At 52.1% G+C, this 21,186-nt stretch overlaps 1 long non-coding RNA gene and 2 other non-coding genes across 6 annotated transcripts; all 3 read right to left on the bottom strand.

Annotated features, from left to right (window-relative positions):
- Positions 1 to 10,798: 10,798 nt before the first annotated feature.
- On the bottom strand, positions 10,799 to 18,746 carry LOC132836308 (uncharacterized). 4 transcript variants are annotated; one of them, XR_009647364.1, is made up of 3 exons: positions 18,731 to 18,746; positions 13,997 to 14,973; positions 10,799 to 11,591 (listed from the first exon to the last, which is right to left on the bottom strand). It is a non-coding gene; the product is annotated as an uncharacterized LOC132836308 (long non-coding RNA). The 4 variants fall into 4 exon arrangements; XR_009647362.1 differs by lacking the exon at positions 18,731 to 18,746 and adding an exon at positions 17,373 to 17,760; XR_009647365.1 differs by lacking the exon at positions 18,731 to 18,746 and adding an exon at positions 17,259 to 17,330.
- LOC132836374 (small nucleolar RNA SNORA57) lies at positions 13,613 to 13,749 on the bottom strand. The gene has a single exon (XR_009647374.1). It is a non-coding gene; the product is annotated as a small nucleolar RNA SNORA57 (small nucleolar RNA).
- On the bottom strand, positions 17,082 to 17,218 carry LOC132836372 (small nucleolar RNA SNORA57). Its single transcript, XR_009647373.1, has one exon. It is a non-coding gene; the product is annotated as a small nucleolar RNA SNORA57 (small nucleolar RNA).
- Positions 18,747 to 21,186: the final 2,440 nt, after the last annotated feature.

The raw sequence follows: 21,186 nt of genomic DNA, 5'->3' as shown, positions 1-21,186 counted from the left end.
TTGACACAGACACTCACCCTCACACTGACACACTCACACTGACGCATACACTCACACTAACACACTCACCCTCACATTGACACACTCACATTGTCACACTCACATTGACACACACACTCACCCTCACACTGACACACTCACACTGACACATACACTCACACTAACACACTCACCCTCACATTGACACACTCACACTGTCACACTCACATTGACACACACACTCACCCTCACATTCACACACTCACACTGACACACACACATTCACTCTGACACACTCACACAGACAAACTCACACTGACACACTCACACACTCACATTCGCACTCTCAACTCACACTCACACTTACACACAGTCATACACTCACACTCATACGTTCACACTCAAACTAACACACTCACACTGATACACACACACTCACACTGACACACACACTCACACTGACACACTCACATTCACACACTCATACACCCACACTGACACACATACTCACACTCACACTGATACACTCACACACCCACTCACACAGTCACAGTCACATACTCACACTGACACACACACTCGCACTGACAAACTCACACCACTCACTCACACTTACACTGACACATTCACACACTGACACACTCACACTGACACACTCATACATACACACTCACACTGACACACTCACTCACACTCCCACTCACACACTCACAACTACACATTCACACACTCACACTGACATACACTCACACTGACACACTCACACTGTCACACTCACACACTGACATATTCACACACTCACGATCACACAATAACATTCACACTTACACACACACACTCACACTGACACTCACACACTCACTGACACACACTCACACTTACACACACACTCACACTGACACACACACACTCACACATTCGCACACTCACACTGACACTCACACTGACACACACACACAATCACACTGATACACTCACTCATACTAACAAACTCACACTGATACACTCACACTGTCACACTCACACTGACACACTCACACTGTCACACTCACATTGACACACACACTCAACCTCACACTGACACACTCACACTGACGCATACACTCACACTAACACACTCACCCTCACATTAACACACTCACACTGTCACACATTGACACACACACTCACCCTCACATTCACACACTCACACTGACACACACACACTCACACATACAAACTCACACTGACACACTCACACACTCACATTCGCACTCTCAACTCACACTCACACTTACACACACACTCATATACTCACACTCATACGTTCACACTCAAACTAACACACTCACACTCACACTGATACACACACACTCACACTGACACACACACTCACTCAGACACATTCACACACTCACACACCCACACTGACACACACACTCACACTGACAAACTCACACCACTCACTCACACTTACACTGACACACTCACACTGACACACTCACACATACACACTCACACTAACACACTCACTCACACTCCCACTGACACACTCACACACTCACAACTACACATTCACACACTCACATTCACACACTCACACTGACACATACACTCACATTCACCTACTCTCACACTCACACTGACACACTCACACACTGACACATTCACACACTCACGATCACACAATCACATTCACACACTGACACACTTACACACTCACTGACACACACACTGATACTGACACACTCACACACTGACACATTCACACACTCACGATCACACAATCACATTCACACACTGACACACTTACACACTCACTGACACACTCACACTGATACTCACACACTCACATTCACACACAGACTCACACTGATACACTCACACTTACACACACACACTCACACTGACACACACACATTCACACACTCACACTGACACTCACACTCACACTGACACACACAATCACACTGACACACTCACTCATACTAACAAATCACACTGATACACTCACATTGACACACTCACACTGACACACTCACACTGTCACACTCACTCACACAAACACTCACACTGACACACTCACGCTGAAACACTCATGCACACATTCACACACTAACACTGACATACTCACACTCACACTGACATACTCACACTCACACACACTAACACACTCACACTGACACACTCACTCACACTAACACACACACTCACACACTCGCACTGACACACACACACACTCACACATTCACAACCACACTCACACACACACACTCACACTGACACACTCACACTCGCACGCTCACTCACACTGACACACTCATTCACACTAACACACTCACACAATCGTACTGACACACACTCACTCACACTGATGCACTCACACTGACACACACTCTCACACCCACACTCAGACAAACTCACACACTCACAGACACACACACTGACACACTGACACTGACACACTCACTCACACTGACACGCACACTGACACACTCACACTCACATTGACACACACACTCACAGTGACACACTCACTCACAATAACACACTGGCACACTCACACTGACACACTCACACACACACTCACACTGACACATTCACACTGACACACTCATGCGCACTGCACACACTCACTCACTTATGCACTCACACTGACACACACACTCACACTGATACACTCACTGACACTCACACTCACTGACACACGCAAACTCACACTGACACACTCACAGACACTCACGTCACACTGACACATTCACTGAAATGCTCAAACTGACACACACTGAGAGACTCACACTAACACACACTCACTGAGAGACTCACTCACACTGACACACTCACCGTGACACACTGACACACACACTGACACACTCAGGCACACTGACACAAACACTGAGATACTCACACTGACACACACCCCCTGATGCACGCACAGATGCACTCATACTGACACACTTGCCGACAAACTGGCTGATATACTCACACTGACACACTCACTGACACACACACTCACTGTGTGCTGTGTTCCCTCTCTGTGTGCTCTGTTCCCTCTCTCTCTCTGTGCCCCGTTCCCTCTCTCTGTGTGCCCCGTTCCTTCTCTCTGTGCCCCGTTCCCTCTCTCTCTGTGCCCCGTTCCCTCTCTCTGTGCCCTGTTCCCTCTCTCTCTGTGCCCCGTTCCCTCTCTCTCTCTGTCCCGTTCCCTCTCTCTCTGTGTGCCCTGATCCCTCTCTCTGTGCCCTGTTCCCTCTCTCTCTGTGTGCTGTGTTCCCTCTCTCTCTGTGCCCTGATCCCTCTCTCTGTGCCCTGTTCCCTCTCTCTCTGTGTGCTGTGTTCCCTCTCTCTGTATGCTGTGTTCCCTCTCTCTGTGTGCTGTGTTCCCTCTCTCTCTGTGCCCTGATCCCTCTCTCTGTGCTCTGTTCCCTCTCTCTCTGTGCCCTGTTCCCTCTCTCTCTGTGCTCTGTTCCCTCTCTCTGTGTGCTCTGTTCCCTCTCTCTGTGTGCTGTGTTCCCTCTCTCTCTGTGCCCTGTTCCCTCTCTCTCTGTGCTCTGTTCCCTCTCTCTGTGTGCTGTGTTCCCTCTCTCTCTCTGTGCCCTGTTCCCTCTCTCTCTGTGTGCCCTGTTCCCTCTCTCTCTGTATGCCCTGTTCCCTCTCTCTCTGTGTGCTGTGTTCCCTCTCTCTCTGTGCCCTGTTCCCTCTCTCTGTGTGCTGTGTTCCCTCTCTCTCTGTGCCCTGTTCCCTCTCTCTCTGTGCTCTGTTCCCTCTCTCTCTGTGCTCTGTTCCCTCTCTCTGTGTGCTGTGTTCCCTCTCTCTCTCTGTGCCCTGTTCCCTCTCTCTCTGTGTGCCCTGTTCCCTCTCTCTCTGTGTGCTGTGTTCCCTCTCTCTCTGTGCCCTGTTCCCTCTCTCTCTGTGCTCTGTTCCCTCTCTCTGTGTGCTGTGTTCCCTCTCTCTCTCTGTGCCCTGTTCCCTCTCTCTCTGTGTGCCCTGTTCCCTCTCTCTCTGTATGCCCTGTTCCCTCTCTCTCTGTGTGCTGTGTTCCCTCTCTCTCTGTGCCCTGTTCCCTCTCTCTGTGTGCTCTGTTCCCTCTCTCTCTGTGTGCCCTGTTCCCTCTCTCTGTGTGCCCTGTTCCCTCTCTCTGTGTGCCCTGTTCCCTCTCTCTCTGTGTGCTGTGTTCCCTCTCTCTGTGTGCCCTGTTCCCTCTCTCTGTGTGCCCTGTTCCCTCTCTCTCTGTGTGCCCTGTTCCCTCTCTCTGTGTATGCTGTGTTCCCTCTCTCTGTGTGCCCTGTTCCCTCTCTCTGTGTGCCCTGTTCCCTCTCTCTCTGTGTGCTGTGTTCCCTCTCTCTCTGTGTGCTGTGTTCCCTCTCTCTGTGTGCACTGTTCCCTCTCTCTGTGTGCTGTGTGCTCCCTCTCTGTCTTCACTATCCCATCTACCTGCGACTCCACTTTCAAGGAGCTATGAACCTGCACTCCAAGCTCTCTTTGATCCCCAGGACCTTACCATTAAGTGTATAAGTCCTGCTAAGATTTGCTTTCCCAAAATGCAGCACCTCACATTTATCTGGGTTAAAACTCCATCTGCCAGTCTCCTTTCGGTTCTCACACTGAGGGTTCTCCAAGGGGGCTAATAGCTGTCAGGAAATGTGTTTCGTTTGTCGTTTGGAGTTCTGGGTGACACTCTCCCCGTGGAGACATGGGACCCTAACTAGCGTCTCCTCGGTCTCCCTGAGGACCCTTGGGTGTCAGATGAATGGAACAGACTCCTGGATCTGGCAGTGCCCCTGAATTACCGCCTGAAAGCATTCTTCTGAAGGTTTCCCCAGTGTGCTGCATCTGCAACGCTCCCAGAGCAAAACGCCTGGAAAGTTCCGCACCTTTTCTCTTTGTCCTTCAGGGAGTAAGAATTATTGGCCCAAGCGACGCACACTGCAGAGAATAATTACTAACTTCTCTATGTGACATGTGTGAGTGCACCCTCATCAGTCTCTGCAATCAATCGATAATTTTGAGGTTTATTAAAAAGCTTGCTGAATGTATTCTTTCAATCCGATCCCAATAAAATATACGCCCGGATCAGATACTGGGCAAAGGCTTTTAGATTGATGTTCTGATCGATGGGACTGAAGACACAGCGTACACTCCCCTCAAACCCCCCTCAGAACAGCAGTAGGCAGACAGCTAGCACAGTGAAAGTGAGACGCTGGAAACCAGAGTCTAGGTTAGAGTGGTGCTGGAAAAGCACCACAAATTCACCTGCACCTCCACACACATCATCTATTGCATCCGCTGCACCCGATGTGGCCTCCTCTATATTGGGGAGACGGGCCGCCTACTTGCGGAACGCTTCAGAGAACACCTCTGGGACGCCCGGACCAACCAACCCAACCACCCCGTGGCTCAACACTTCAACTCCCCCTCCCACTCCACCGAGGACATGCAGGTCCTTGGACTCCTCCATCGCCAGACCATAGCAACACGACGGCTGGAGGAGGAGCGCCTCATCTTCCGCCTGGGAACCCTCCAACCACAAGGGATGAACTCAGATTTCTCCAGTTTCCTCATTTCCCCTCCCCCCCCCCCCCCCCCACCTTGTCTCAGTCGATTCCCTCGAACTCAGCACCGCCTTCCTAACCTGCAATCTTCTTCCTGACCTCTCCGCCCCACCCCACTCCGGCCTATCACCCTCACCTTGACCTCCTTCCACCTATCACATCTCCATCGCCCCTCCCCCAAGTCCCTCCTCCCTACCTTTTATCTTAGCCTGCTGGACACACTTCCCTCATTCCTGAGGAAGGGCTTATGCCTGAAACGTCGAATTCTCCTGCACCTTGGATGCTGCCTGACCTGCTGCGCTTTTCCAGCAACACATTTTCAGCTCTGATACTCCAGCATCTGCAGACCTCACTTTTTACTGGAAAAGCGCAGCAGGTCAGGCAGCATCCGAGGAGCAGGGTCGTGTTCAATCAGGTCACTGGGCTGAGGAGCAGCAGATGGAGTTTAGTCATACAGCAAGGAGACAGGCCATTCGTCCCAACCAGTCCATGCTGACCCGTAGCCCCAAACTAAACTCCTGGCCCATCTCCCTCCAAACCCTTCCCTATCCAAACGTCCTTAAAACGTTCTAACTGTCCCCACACCCACCATTTCCTCAGAACGTCCATTCCACACACGAACCACGCTGCGCAAAACAAATTTCTCTCGTGTCTTTTTCCAATCCCTCTCCCCTAACCTTAAAAATGTGCCCCTGAGTCTTGAAATGCCCCATCCTAGGGGAAAAATACACCTACCCTTAACTCGACCTGCATCCCTCGTGATTTTATAAACTTCTGTCAGGTCACCTCTCACCCTCTAACTAACCCAAACTCTCCATCCTGGTAAATCTCTCTAGTTTAATAAAATTCTTCGTATAAAGGGGTGACCCAGAACGGGACAGAGTAGTGAGGCAGAGCTGAAAATGTGTTGCTGGAAAAGCGCAGCAGGTTCAGGCAGCATCCAAGGAGCAGGAGAATCGACGTTTCGGGCATAAGCCTTTCTTCAGGAGTAGTGAGGCAGCAGTGCTAACTACTGAGCCACCCCGCGTTATCCAAGACATTTAGATAACAGGAGAGGTCAGGAGCAGGCAAGTGGGACTAGTATAGTTTGGGGTTATGTACTAGTTAGACTGAAGGGTCTGTTTCCGTGCCCTATAACAGACTTTGCAACGTTGCTTAATTAGCTTGTACCTCCTAGCAGCATTCAATAAACGACATTTTCTTAACAAAGGTACCTTTTCTTGTTAAAATTCAACGGCTTTTTAATTCATCAGTGGGGTGCCAGCAACATTGGCTGGACCAGGATTCGTAACCCACTCCAATTTTCCCAGACAGCAGTTCAGAGCCAACGCCAAGTGTGTGGGTGTGGAGTCACATGTCGGCCAGACAGGGTAAGGTTGGCAAATTTCCTTGGGATTTAGCCACATGGTCACTGTTAGACTGATTCTGCATTCTCTCCCTCCTCCAAGATTTTTATTGAATTCAAATTGTCACGTGTACCGAGAGGCACAGTGAAACGCTTTGTCTTGCGAGCATTACAGGCAGCTCACAGAGTTAGCTAACATAGATAGTAAATAATAGGTAAACAGCAGCAAAAATAAAAATACAGGTACAGGCGAATGTTAAGAGTTTGAGAGTCCATTCGGTATTCTAACAACAGTAGGGTAGAAACTGTTACGAATCCGGCTGGTGTGTGTGTTCAGGCTTCTGTACCCTCTCCCCGATGGTAGAGGTTGTAGAAGAACATTCCCAGGGTGGGCTGGGTCTTTGAGAATGCCGGCGACCTTTCCTTGACCCTGGTAGATGGATTCTCTCGATGGGAGGTTGGCCTTTGTGATTGTCCGGGCCGAGTTCACCACACTCTGTAACCGTCTCTGATCATGACTGGTACAGTTGCCGTACCAGGTAGTGATACATCCAGACAGAATGCTCTCGATGGCGCACCTATAAAAGTTGGCAAGGGTATTCGCCGTCATGTAGTAGTAAAAAGGTGAGGCCTGCAGATGCTGGAGGTCAGAGCTGAAAATGTGTTGCTGGCTAAAGCGCAGCAGGTCAGGCAGCATCCAAGGAGCAGGAAATTCACCGTCACGCCAAATTTCCTCAGCTGCCTGAGGAAGGAGAGACGTTGTTGGGCCTTTGTAACCAGTGCGTCCACATGAAGAGTCCAAGAAAGCTTGTTATGGATGACCACCCCCAGGAGCTGGACACTCTCCACTCGTTCCTCCTCTGTGCTGTTAATGTGTAGCGGGGGGCCATGAGTAACATCCCGCTGAAAGCCAATAATGATTGGTTTTGCCGGCATTGAGGGCTAGATTGCTCTCAGTGCACCATTTTTCCAGGTCTTTCACCTCCCGTCTTTTACCTGTTTCGTTGCAAACTGAGATTCGACCCGACTGTGGTGGGGTCATCAGCGAACCTGCAAATGGTATTGGTCTGGTATTTGGGGACGCAGTCATGGGCAGACAGTGGGTACAGCAGGAGGCTAAGTACACAGCCCTGGGGGTAGGATTTCACTGGGCCCCATTGCAGGGTTGGAACCCACAGCCCGGAGCATCGGGTTGGGGTTCTGGATTGTCAGCGCTGGGACACCAGCAGGACAGCACAACCCCACCCTCAGTTTGTTGTAGTTCATGCTCTTGCACTGGCTGAGGGTCCTCAACCAACTCGCTGGTGGAGCGTGACTGCCATCATGTGGCCTGCCATGGTAGGTGCGAGGACACGATGGGCTTCAGAAGAGATGAATGCAGGGTTTGAGAATTAAAAATAGACAATAAAGGCTGGGACTTTTCTCCCCTGGAATAGCAGGAGGTTTATAAAATCATGGGGGGCATGGATGGAGTGAATTACAAGGGTCTTTTCTCCCCCCCCCCTTGGGTAGGGAACTTTAATGAAACAGCAAGAGGGTCACAGATTCCCAGGGGGTGACAGAGAGTACAGTCAGTGAAGGCAAAGTATGGGAGATGTTCGAATGGGTGAAGGGAACGAGGGGCTGTTCCCCTCAGACAGGAGACTCTGGGTACGGGTGGGGAGACTGAATCGGTCAGATTGCAAAACTCACAGCTGAGGAAGGAAAGGTCGGGCTGGAAGACGACTCCTGCCTCTCACCCACTGTCAGAAACCGTTCACTCCTTTCCCCACCCTGAGCTGGGCAAATTCCTCCAGCGCCATACTGCTTCCCTGTAAGACCAAACCACACCTGAGCCCACCCCAACAATAGGTTTGGGAATAAAATCCCATCCGCACCCTGACATGACCCCACGTTCCCCCCCCCCCAGTCCTAACACACTCTCTTCCATGTGTCAAAATCCAATCCATCCCACCCCACATTCCCAAAATCCCCAACCCATTCCTGCCCACATTCCCAAAATCCCGACCTCCTCCCACACACCCCTCCCTGCCCATAAAAATCTCAATCTCTGCCCCAGCAATCCTAAAATCCCAACCCCCTACCCCTTCTCAGCCCCACAGCTGAGAGCAAGTGTCTGCTCCTCCAGTTCCTGGAGTGGCGTGTGAGAGGTGGAGGGGGTGGGGATGAGCACAGGTGGGCTCTGTGGTGCTGGTCCAGGGGAGAGTGGTCAGATTCAACCTCTTGCTCCATTCATGTCCCTGGGACTCTACAGACAACGCACCAGCATTAATCTGTCAGCCACCTCACACTTAAATCACCTCCTCTGGCAGTAGGGATTACAGAAACTGCATTGCTGTTGTACTCTGCTACTGATTAGGTCAATCATTCTTTTCAGTGCCTGTGTTGAGTCTTCACACCCGACATCCAGGGTAACTGCAGCCAATTAAGGCTTAAACCAGGCAAAACACTTCAGTCTTCAGTGCAATGCAAAGCGTCAGTGTAAGAGTGAATCTAGGGTTTGGAGGAAGGGGGAGGTGAAACTGACTGAAGGGGTGATTCATGCCCCACACCTACACCATGGCTGTGTGCACTACACCTCAAGCAAGTTGTTTGCAGATAATAGAGCTGAAAATGTGTTGCTGGAAAAGCACAGGAGGTCAGGCAGCATCCAAGGAGCAGGAGAACCGACATTTCAGGCATAAGACCATGAGAACCTTTTTTCACGTATGGAGTCAGCTATTACGAGGGGGCATAGCTTTAAATTTAAGGGGTGGTAGGTATAGGACTGATGTTAGGGGTAGATTGTTTACTCAGCGAGTCGTGAGTTCATGGAATGCCCTGCCAGTAGCAGTGGTGGACTCTCCCTCTTTATGGGCATTTAAACGGGCATTGGATAGGCATATGGAGGATAGTGGGCTAGTGTAGGTTAGGTGGGCTTGGATCGGCGCAACATCGAGGGCCCAAGGGCCTGTACTGCGCTGTATTTTTCTGTGTTCAGGAATCCTTGGATGCTGCCTGACCTGCTGCACTTTTCCAGCAACACATTTTCAGCTCTGATCTCCAGCATCTGCAGACCTCACTGTCTGTATTATCTGCAAGGAGAAAAAGGGACTGAAATAATCAACACCACTGCCAAAATAATTAATCGGTTGTTTATTGCCTTTTTTTTCTACAGTAGCTGCCTGAGTCAGCGGTCCATCGCAGGCAGGCTCACTGCTGGAGCGAGAGACAAGGATGTTAATAAAAAATCCTTGCCAGCCACCCCCCACCCTGATCAGGGAGAGTCCTCCCACACAGCCCCAGGGTGGTGGGTCAGGGGGGGGTCACACAGCTCCCTGGGAGCTGCCCAAGCCCAGGACGGAGTTCTACACTGGAGTGTGGGAGGGTAAGGGGGGACATTGCAGCTTCATAAAATCACAAGCACGGATAAAGGGAGGGGCAGGTGTCTTTTCCCTAGGGTGGGGGGGGATTTCAAGATGGGGGATTTCAAGATGGGGGTTATGTTTTTAAGGTGATAGGAGGGAAGTTTTAAATATGTCAGCAGTTTGTGTGGAATGAACATCGAGGAAGTGGGTGACCTGGGTAGTTCACGATTAAAAGGCATTTTTCCTGAGACATCCACGTCCCTGGGACTCCACAGACAGGCAATGCACCACCGTTAATCTGTCAGCCACCTCACAGATGGAACAGGTTTAGAGGGATAAGGGGCCAGGAGCAGACAGCTGGGACTAGCTGAGTTTGGGGTCAGGGTCAGCATGGATGCGTTGGGCCAAATGGCCTGTTTCCGTGCTGCCAGCAGTTCCCTATCTGCTCCTTTGCACTGTGCCCCACCAGGGTTGGTACAGGACACAAAGGAGCCCATTCCTAGGTCAGACCAAGTGAGGAAGGCAATCCCCCCCACTCCTCAGGACATGAGCTAACCAGATGGGATTTTATTCAGAGACACGTCACACACACACAGACATGAGATTTCAATTCCACATTTATTCAGCTAATTTGAAATTCCAATATGAATTTGAAACATGTTCTCTTTCTCCCCCACCACCTGCTGAAAAGTATTAGCTTAGGTGCAAGGGCTCTTGTAACTGAGGCAGTGTCCCTAGCTCATGAGCGGGAGGTCCACCAGCTCAGGTATGCAATATCCCTGGACAAACAGGTTAGCCTTGCTTCAAGGACTGAAGCCAGTGAGTGCCTACATGCATCTGCTGCTGCTTGCCAGGTCAATAAGGATATAATACACTGCTCAGATCGCTCACCCCCATTCCCCCCTCCCCCCAGCCTCCTCATCCCACACAAGAGCTTAAAAAACTACACCCAAAATCCCCAGTTTGTACAACTTTGTGGCTTCACACAAGAGAGCAGCTCTGAGCAGGGATACGCTGCTGAGCGTGTAGACCAAATCCAGAAAGCTGTCCCTCGGGTTTTTCCCAGTTCTCCCCACAGGAATGCAGCAGCCGAGCGTTGGCACATCTCAGTGGAGCCAGGGCCGGCTCCTGTCAATATTTGCAGTGGATGGCACCCACCCCCTTGGCTCTGTGAGCAACATTCATCTTGGCAGAGGGTGCTCTCTCCCTGACCCACCCTCACGGGACACTGCTCTGCACACAGATCATTCAGCCCATCTGTCTGCCCCACCCCTCCCCCCCAGGCTGGTATCTGATACTGTGTTCCCCTCTTCCCCACACACACACCCCCCTGCGTGGTCAGCGCTCCAAGCAACTCCATGGGAGAAACGGCCAACTCACAGATGGTCTGACCTGAAAGAGAGGAAAATGTTTGGTTAAAACATTTAACCAAAACTGGGCTAGTTGTGATCAGATTATTAGATACAGAGAAAGGGGAGCAGTCCATCAGTTCCAAATCCAGCTCCCTGATTTTCCAGCTCATTACTCCTGAACCCTCAGCTCTCCTCCCTGACACCTCTCAGTGATGGTTACATCGTCCCCTCTCCCGGTCAGTCTGTCTCAACCTCCTGCTCATTCTAACAGTTATTGGGAGGGGGTGGGTCTGGAGATATTATTGCTGGACTGTCCATCCAGTGAATGCACTGGACGCAGGTTCAAATCCTGCACAAAAGAATTTTAATTAAATTTCAATTTTAAAGAAGTCTGGAAGTGAGGGCTGATGACCATGAATCCATTGCAGATCAGTGCAAGACCCACCTGCCATCTCAGCGAGGGAACTACCACCTTTACCTGGTCTGGGTCTACACGTGACAGGGAAGAGGGTTACCTCAGATTATAACAGGATCTGGGCCAGATGGGCCGAGAAGGGGCAGATGGAGTTTAATTCAGATAAATGCGAGGTGCTCCATTTTGGGAAAGTGAATCTTAGCAGGACTTATACACTTAATGGTAAGGTCCTAGGGAGTGTTGCTGAACAAAGAGACCTTGGAGTGCAGGTTCATAGCTCCTTGAAAATGGAGTCGCAGGTAGATAGGATAGTGAAGGCAGCGTTTGGTATGCTTTCCTTTATTGGTCAGAGTATTGAGTACAGGAGTTGGGAGGTCATGTTGCGGCTGTACAGGACAATGGTTAGGCCACTGTTGGAATAATGCGTTCAATTCTGGTCTCCTTCCTATCGGAAAGATGTTGTGAAACCTGAAAGGGTTCAGAAAAGATTTACAAGGACGTTGCCAGGTTTGGAGGATCTGAGCTACAGAGGCTGAACAGGCTGGGGCTGTTTTCCCTGGAGGCTGAGGGGTGACCTTATAGAGGTTTACAAAATTATCAGGGGACATGGATAGGATAAATAGACTAAGTCTTTTCCCTGGGGTCAGGGAGTCCAAAACTAGAGGGCATAGGTTTAGGGTGAGAGGGGAAAGATATAAGAGACCTTTTTCACCCAGAGGGGGTGGTACGTGTATGGAATGAGCTGCCAGAGGATGTGGTGGAGGCTGGTACAATTGCAACACTTACGAGGCATTTGGATGGGTATATGAATAGGAAGGGTTTGGAGGGATATGGGCCGGGTGCTGGTAGGTGGGACTAGATTGGGTTGGGATATCTGGTCGGCATGGACAGGTTGGACCGAAGGGTCTGTTTCCGTGCTGTCCATCTGAGTCTGACTCCAGACCCACAGCAAAGGGGGTGGCCTCTTCACTGCCCTCTGGGCAATTAGGGATGGGCAGTAAATGCCAGCCCAGCCAGGGACACCCTCAACCCACCAACGCACAAACCGTGCGTGACGAGAAAGACTGCTTCACCTGGGAAACTCCGATCCTTCCCTCCCCTCCCTCAGCCTTAAATCAGCCAAGTCTGGGTTGGAAGCATTTACTGCCTTCATTTCTCGTTTTCACAAGTTATTCTTTAACAATTTTCTAACATTTTCCCAACAATTTGTACTTAAACACCTGTACCTTTGCAGCTAAGATGAGATCACAAGCTGCTCACTGGACCTGTGAGACAATAAAGCTCATTCTAATCCTAACAAGACTCATTCCACGCTCCTGTTCCCCGACAATCAAGGCCAGCAACAAATTGCTGAATTGCTTGCTGTGTGTGCAGATTGTGTTCGATGCACAACTCTCTCTGAATAGGACACAGGCTTCCCATGTACAAAGTGTTTATCTATTCACAGACCTCAGCACAGCCCCACAGCCTGTCCTCTACCTGCCTGCTTTGACCTACACACACACAATCACATTAAATACTGTCCTCACTGACAAGGGAAGGAGACAAGGTACTGAGGTTCAGAAATGCCACACTCCCAACTGATGACCCCCAAGCCCCCTAAACTCAAAAGTGACTAGAATTGCACAGCGCGATCCCAGTTAACTGCATGTCTCAGCCAATGAGGATAGGACCAGAAGATGGAGACTCGCTGGTACCGAAGACTTTAACACTGAGCTCGCTCTCCCTCTCTCAGACACGTGCACAGGCCATGGGCAGACACAGGCACGTGAAGAACTGGAGGTGCTGCTGGCTTCCCTGGAGTACAATACACTGCTGCTGCCCTCACCCTGGACAGGGCACCTGCCACCCCCCACCCTGGACAGGGCACCTGCCACCCCCCACCTGCCTCTTGGAGGTAACCTCTGGCTTCAAACCCAGACCCCACCTGTAACTGAACTCCCAATGCCCAGGGTATGACAGATGAATAAAAACATTTAGAGCGAGATTAGCAACTGATCACGAGCAGAGAGAGAGGAGAAGCCACTTACCAGTCTGGAGAACCAGACCTTCTCTCGTGGAGTGTCACAGAGCTGGCATCAGAGACATGTCGATGGGTATCTGCTACGTTACACCAGCCCTGTACCGGGCCAGAGAACCACTTACTGGGATTCGTAGCCCATCAGTTACTGAGCCGGTCATCCTCAGCTATTAGACAGGGCCCCAGCCCATTTCCCCAAACCCACTGGATCTCTGCTGGCTGGGAGGACAGTCACTGAGGGTAGAGAGTACAGGGACCAGGCTGCCAGGGGAAGGAGGCCAGTAGTTACATTTAAAAAGGCATCTGGATGGGAAAGGTTGAGGGATGTGGAGCAGGCAAATGGGACTAATTTAGTCTGGGAAGCTGTTGGCATGGAAGGGTCTGTTTGCTGACGTGACCATCGCTCACGAATCGGGGGAGTGTGTCGGAGGTCAGACTTTAGCCTCAAAGGGCTGTGTCAATCCATTGAGCTTTAGCAGAAACCCCTGGCAATGTGAACATCAGGGGGTCAGTGGGTCCAATTCATTGGAAAAAGGGGGCAGTTGACGCTGCGGTCACTGCTGACCTGACCATTGCCGGTGTGGAGTTGTGGGGACAGGTAATCATGTGGCTATTCAGCCCCTCAATAGGGCACATGCCCAGTGCAGCCTCTCCACCACAGTCTGGGAGGGGGCGGATGTGCCCTACCCAAGATAAGAGATTTCTCCTCCTCCGATCTGAAATGGAAGACCCTTTTGTTTTTATAAAAAGGGGGAGATGTGCTCAGAATGCACCAGGTCACATGCTGCAAGGGTCCTTTATGCTCAGGTCCTACAGATATTGGCACTGCCTGCCCAGCCCACGGTTCCCCTGACCCCACACTCGCCCCAGCAGGCAGTCAGTGAAGCTGGGGGTGGGGTGGGGAATGGGGCATCAGGGCAGTGATGTTCCTCAGTACCCAGCAACACGCCTCTGCTCCAGAACAGGACACTGCTTTCATCCGTGAACCTGTGAAGACAGACCGACAGACATTTCAGTGACACCCTCCAGGAACAAAAACGCTCACTTCAACAGGCCCTGTATTAGGCAGGAACCAGGATGGAGACCATTCGGCCCCTCAAGCCTGTGCCATCTTCCAATACAATCCAGCTGAATCTCCAACCTCAACTCCATTTCCCCACCCAATCCTCCCTCCCTGCCCTCCCCTCACCACCCCCAAACCAGGCCCTGAAGATCTAACCCCCACCTCGTGTATTTAATGATGCAGAGCCCACAACCATCAGGGGGACTCCCATGGATTCACCACCCTGGGTGGAGAGATGTGCCCTCAATGACCCATGCCCATCCTGAGACTACCTCCCACCACCCCTGCTCAGCGATAACTATCTCAGCCTCTACCCAATGAGAATCCTACCGCCTCAACACTAGGGCCTCCCATTCTCCTGAACTCCAAAGCAGGGAGCCCACTGACTCGGCCTCCGGTCACAGGCACCACCCCGTTCTCTGATGCACACGTAACTCTAGGGGTGGGATGGTGGCTCAATGGTTCACACTGTTATCGGACAGTGCCAGGGACTTAGATCTGATCCCACCCTCAGGCAACTGTGTGGAGTTTGCATGTTTTCTGTGGGTTCCCTCCAGTTCTCTCCTCCTCCTCCCCAAGCTAAGAGGGGACATACCCACAGTCCCAGTGAGGACCCCAGCTAGACACAGGAATTGACTGAACAAGCCATTTCCTAATCTGAGGATGACACTTCACCTCCGCACCCACTGACAGGAGCCCTGAGCAACCTTCGCTAAAACAGCCCCACAGGCATCACCAAATTCCTTAATATTGACTACAGCCCCTGAGCCACTCTGCACAGGATGTGACTGATTGTTCAACTAATCGCTAAGCCAGACCAGTTGTATTGTCCGTGCTTTTCCATATTATTAAACTGCCGTAGTTAGGTCTGCATTGCCTTATCATTAATTACCAAGCATTTGTAACCCTTTTATAAACTGCAGATGCCTGTAACTGAGGGAAGCAGGTCAACACTAAGTAATCTAAACTCAAGGCAAAGCGGCCATTCTGTACCTGAGCGGGCACTGACCTCACCCCACGGTAACGTCAAATAAACAAGTCTCAATTTCACAAGGTCTGCTTCATCTGAAGTTGGCCAATTCTGACAGTCCAAAGATATGAGGGGCATGGAGAGGGTAAATAGGCAAGGTCTTTTCCCTGGGGTCAGGGAGTCCAGAACTAGGAGGCATAGATTTAGGGTGAGGGGGGAAAGATATAAAAGAGACCTGAGGGGCAACTTTTTCATAGAGGGTGGTACGGGTATGGAATGAGCTGCCAGAGGATGTGGTGGAGGCTGGTACAATTGCAACATTTAAGAGGCATTTGGATGGGGACATGAATAGGAAGGGTTTGGAGGGATATGGGCCGGGTGCTGGCAGGTGGGACTAGATTGGGTTGGGATATCATGGACCGGTTGGACCGAAGGGTCTGTTTCCATGCTGTACATCTGACTTTGTGCTGGTCAAGTGGATTGGCCATATTGAATTGCTAATAATTATGTTGTGGGGTATGCAGACTGGATGGGTTAGCCACGGGAAATGCAGTGTCACCGAGATAGGGCTGGGGAAAGAATGGGTCTGGGTGGGATGTTGAGGATCAGCGGAGACTCTAAGCTGAACGGCCTTGCTCCCACACTGCAGGGATTCGAGGAACTCTGCTCAAGATACAGAGCAAACCGACAGCGTTTTCCAGGGGACTTCTTACCCCTTTAGTCATGCTGCAATCCCAGACAATCAAGGCTAGCAGAGAGCTTACGAATCGCTTGTGCATCTGTGAGGGGGACTGTTCCACGCACAGACCATTGTGATCACCCAGAAGTTTCCTCATCTGACTGAAAAAAGGTCCCATTTATTGCGAGAATCTCCAAACACCCCCCTCACCCTGTATTCCACCTGCCAGCTTATTTCCCCACACAGTTTATATCCGTGATCACCGAAAGGATGGGAGACCGATTCCAAAATTCAGAGCCAGCAAACGGAACACACTCCAACCTCCGCCCCCCTCCCCCCCACCGACTGGAAACATTCGGAGCACAGAGCGATCCCAGTTAACTGCATGTCTCAGCCAATGAGGATAGGACCAGAAGATGGAGACTCGCTGGTACCGAAGACTTGAACACTGAGCTCACTCTCCCTCTCTCAGAGACACGCACAGGCCATGGGCAGACACAGGCATGACAAGAACTGGAGGGCTAGGAGGTGGGAATGGTACAAACACACGGCCGCCTCACCCCATCCCACCAGAGTTGGTCTACTGGACATTCACAAAGAGCTGACCGTTACTGTTCATAGGACGTGCTAACATTACAAAGGCCACGCTGGAAGAATACACATGGAAGTTGCACCTTCAACACATGCGAAGCACCCTCCAAGTACTTCACAGGGACATCAGGCACGTGAACTCCAGCCACATCCAGGGGTTAAGGAAAACCTGACAAAGAGGTCTGTCTGTAAAAGGGGCAACAGAAAAGGCAGGGGGAGGAGGGGGGGGACAAACAGAGGAAGGAAATTTCAGACAAAGGTACAGGCACCCACAAAGAGATGGCAGAATCAGAGGATCAGAAGTAGAGATGGCCAAAGATATGGAGTGGCATACAGGACAAAGGAGATTAGAGACATTGAGTGGGACAGAGGAAGCAATAAAAGAGGAAGGATATACTGACATATACTAGAGTCATCCAGACTATATTGGCTTACTGTCTCTCCACAGCTGCTGCCTGACCCACTGATTTCTAGAATTTTCAGTAGATTTCAGCACCTGCAGTAACTTGCTCTGAGGGAGGGACAGATGCTGAAGGTGACACAGATAAGGAGAGGTCAAAGGGCTGGGAAAGGTTAGAGATAGGGAGGGGGGCACAGGATGTGACAGAGCAAAAGGAAGTGTCTGGGGGCCAGAAGGCATGTCAGAAGTAGGGAGGGGTATAGTGACAGAAGAAAGTTGCCAAGATAAGAATGAGTTGAGGCTTGAAGATAGTACAGAAATGGGGAGGGGTACAGGGGCTGGAGGAGGCAACAGATGGTGAGGGGTTATGGAGCTGGAGTAATTTACAGAAAGGGAGTGGAGGGCTGGAGAATGTAATAAAGATGGGAGGGGGGTGAAGGTAGCAAAGATATAAGGGAGTGTGGGGGTTGCAGCAGGAGAGAGATAGGGAAGGGTGGAGTGTGGGTGTAAGTAGCAAGAAAGGACACTCAGCAAGAATGCAGACACATTCTTGCTGAGTGTCCTGATGGTCAGCACACTAGGCTTCCCCACAATGTTCCAATAATTTGGAGGGGGTGGGGGGGGGGTCAGTGCTGAACTGGGGCTATTTGCAAACCAATACCCTCCCTCTCCAAACATCTTTCCCTCAGGAGGAACTGGCAGCCAACACTGCCCTCCACTGAGAGAGACTGGGCCACACTCCATCCGAGCAATGCCAGTGGGGAGCCAGCAACCTGGCCACGTGGTGTGGCCAAGGCGCTGCAGTGCGCATGTGCCTACCCGGCACGGCTCCCGCGCATGGGCAGACGAGCACCTCGGCGCCCAGGGTGCCGGCAAAGCGCAGGCGCACTGCTGCTAAAGGCGCGGAGACCGCCCCCTCAACAATAAAGGGAGATTTACACCCCACGCCTCCTCTCAGACAATAAACTCGCTATTTCATGGGTATAAGCTGCCGTTATTGTGATGACAAGTGCCCAACTCCGCCTCAAACAACACACTTACATCGACCGCCGCCAGCGGAGGAAAGGGAAGACAGCGCCGCGCCGCCACCTTTTATAGTCTCCTCTCCGCCAAGGAGGTGTCACTGGGCCAAGAGGCTTCCCCTGCTGCTCCTCTGCTCCCCCTAGCGCCCGGGAGTATTCCTGCCACCCCTGTCATGACTCCACCCCTAAATCCCACACTGGGCTCACCATAGAGGGGGCAATTAATCTTCATGTTCAACAGCAAAACTCTCAATAAAAAGGAGCAAAATTGGGGTTTTTGCTTCCCTTGGCCTGCCCCTGGAGTTGGGTGACGTTCTGATTAGGACGGGGGGGGGGGGGGGGGGGGTGAGGTGCCAACCAATGGATGGACATCTTCCTTTCTCCTCCCAGTGACCCTGGCGTATGTCCTTGGCAAATGAGCTGAGCTGTCTTACCACCGCCCCCCCCCGTCACCACCCCTTCCCCGCTCGCAAACACACACACAGGGTCAGTCACCCCCGTCACCGAGTCAGGGATGGTCAACCAGCTATTTGGCCACAGCGTGCATCGTCACCAGGCTCACCGCCACTTCCCGCACCCACCCAACGCAAGATCCATCACCGCTCCCCCACCCCAGAGCCAGTCGGCTGCATTAGGCCACGTCTGGTTCTCCTTAGGCTGGTGCAGGTGGCGCTGCCAGCCTCTGCCCCAGTCCCTTGCCCTCTCCCCTTCATTCCTGATGAAGGGCTTATGCCCGAAATGTCGAATCTCCTGCTCCCTGGATGCTGCCTGACCTGCTGCGCTTTTCCAGCAACACATTTTCAGCTCTGATACTCCAGCATCTGCAGACCTCACTTTCTCCTCTCCCCCATGGGCCTGGAGTGTTGGGCAGGACCATCCCGCCTCACAGGGCAGAACGGGATGGGGGTCTGGGAGGACGCAAGTGCTCAGAGAGAGTCCTCAAGCACTTTGTTACCGGTTATATGTGGTTCCTGTGCTTTATGTGTGTTCACGAAGGGGGGTTCCCCAGGGGGTGGGAGAGCTTGTCAGTGTTTACAGGGAGTCCCAGTGGGGGTGCAGGGGGAGGGGGTTGTCTGTATTTACAGGGGGTCCCTGAGCGGGGGGGAGTTGGTTGTGAATATTTGCAGGAGGTCCCTGGGGGTTGGGGGAGTATGTCAGTGTTTACAGGGGATCCCGGGGGGTGGGGAGATGTCAGCACTTATTCGGCGTCCCCAGAGGAAGGGGGAGTGTGTCAGTATTTACAGGGGGTCGGTGGGGCATGGGGCATGTGGCAGTGTTTATGGGGAGTGTGAATGATGCACCACTGTTCTGGGCTGTTCCCAGGACAATGGGCCTCCCAGGACATTTCAATTCCAGCAAAATGCACAGATCAGGATAGGGGTGTTTCTCTGTACCTCTGTAACCCCCCTACACCCCCTCCCTATCTCTGTAACCCACTCCAGCCCCTACACCCCCTCCCTATCTCTGTAACCCCCCTCCAGCCCCTACACCCCCTCCCTATCTCTGTAACCCCCTCCAGCCCCTACACACCCTGGATTCCTGATGAAGGGCTCTGGCCCGAAACGTCGAATTTCCTGTTCCTTGGATGCTGCCTAACCTGCTGTGCTTTAACCAGCAACACATTTTCAGCCCTATACCCCCTCCCTATCTCTGTCACCCCCTCCAGCCCCTACACCCCCTCCCTATCTCTGTCACCCCCTCCAGCCCCTACACCCCCTCCCTATCTCTGTCACCCCCTCCAGTCCCTACACCCCCTCCCTATCTCTGTCACCCCCTCCAGTCCCTACACCCCCTCCCTATCTCTGTCACCCCCTCCAGCCCCTACACCCCCTCCCTATCTCTGTCACCCCCTCCAGCCCCTACACCCCCTCCCTATCTTTGTCACCCCCTCCAGCCCCTACACCCCCTCCCTATCTCTGTAACCTCCTCCAGCCCCTACACCCCCTCCCTATCTCTGTCACCCCCTCCAGCCCCTACACCCCTTCCCTATCTCTGTCACCCCCTCCAGCCCCTACACCCCCTCCCTATCTCTGTCACCTCCTTCAATCCCCTGATCCCCTCCCTCTGGGAGTGGGGAGCGTGCTTCCAGCTGTCTGGGATCCTGAGGTGGAGAATTCCCTCCCTGAACCTCTCCACCTCTCCTTCCCTCCCCCTCCCTCTGATTAAAAGATGCTCCTGAACCTGCAGATGTTGAAGGCCAGTCGACTGGGGAGTGGGGTTGGAGGGATGGGCGTCTCTCTCCTGATGGTGGTACCTAAATGCCAGTTGTTGTTGCCTCATGGAACGCCTTCAGTCCTCCTAAAGGCCAGACGCCTCATCTCATCTCGCCACAGAGAGGACGGGACCCATCGGGTTTCGGGAACAGCCACTTTATTAGTCACAGCGTTTACTCTTTACATCCAGCTCCGTCGCCCTGGAAACCGGCCCGCGCCCCGCCCCCACCCACCCTCCCCCCCCCCCCCCCCCCCCCCCCCG

This window comes from Hemiscyllium ocellatum, chromosome 46 (assembly GCF_020745735.1).
Source record: "Hemiscyllium ocellatum isolate sHemOce1 chromosome 46, sHemOce1.pat.X.cur, whole genome shotgun sequence".
Classification (NCBI taxonomy): Eukaryota; Metazoa; Chordata; class Chondrichthyes; order Orectolobiformes; family Hemiscylliidae; genus Hemiscyllium; species Hemiscyllium ocellatum.
The sequence above is the reverse complement of the archived record's forward strand: the minus strand, read 5'-3'. Positions and strand labels throughout refer to the sequence as shown.